This window comes from Heliconius melpomene, chromosome 18, assembly GCF_056956725.1.
Source record: "Heliconius melpomene rosina isolate 202511_hmr_F chromosome 18, ASM5695672v1, whole genome shotgun sequence".
NCBI lineage: Eukaryota > Metazoa > Arthropoda > Insecta > Lepidoptera > Nymphalidae > Heliconius > Heliconius melpomene.
In genome coordinates this window covers 7564626-7565374 of record NC_140406.1, presented here as the reverse complement: position 1 = coordinate 7565374, position 749 = coordinate 7564626, and the positions used below count along the sequence as shown (strand labels likewise).

The 749-nt window shown below is 37.7% G+C and overlaps 1 non-coding gene across 1 annotated transcript; it reads left to right on the top strand.

The window, feature by feature from the left end:
• Positions 1-234: 234 nt before the first annotated feature.
• Positions 235-305, top strand: TRNAG-UCC (transfer RNA glycine (anticodon UCC)). The gene has a single exon. It is a non-coding gene; the product is annotated as a tRNA-Gly (tRNA).
• Positions 306-749: the final 444 nt, after the last annotated feature.

Here is a 749-nt window from a genome sequence, read left to right as displayed (position 1 = left end):
GCCGATCACACATCAACTGTATCGAGTCAAGTTTCACTTATCCCTTACTCTCAGCATATAAATAAGTATATTAGTTACGTTGGCCATTTAATGTAGATCAAAACTGTCTTTTCTGTTTTTCATTTTAATAAGTACTTTAGAAGTTCTTACAATATCAAAAAATCCTTGCTGCGAAACGCGCCTCGCGACGTTATGCTTATACAAGCGAGTCCGCCGCGCCCGCCTGCCTTACACGCATCGGTGGTTCAGTGGTAGAATGCTCGCCTTCCACGCGGGCAGCTCGGGTTCAATTCCCGGCCGATGCATTCTATTTAATTTTCGTCACAGGCAGCCACGTAGTGCTTGCTTTTCATCAGGGACAGAATACCCTCTTCAGCATTAACCACAAGCTCGAAAAAAAAAACCCGTCTGCCTTTATAGCAACCAAAATTTAGATGCGTTTTGCACGTATTGGATAATTCGAGTTGAATGTATTATTTAATGTCATTTAACTATCTAAAAATAGTAATTTAAATATATTTTAATAAGTACTTGAAAAGATTAGTATCACAGATATAAAATTATGGTACCTACTAAAAAATCCTTGCTGTGTAAAACAATTGGAAAATCCTTATTGAAACTACGAAAATGCGGGTTGCATTAGGGTTTAATTAATTTTCACATTATCTTAAGTGCTTTGCAAACATACATTATATGAATAATCCAGTAGTTAAAGCGGGCGAAGCCGCAAGAGGGTCGCTAGTAAATAT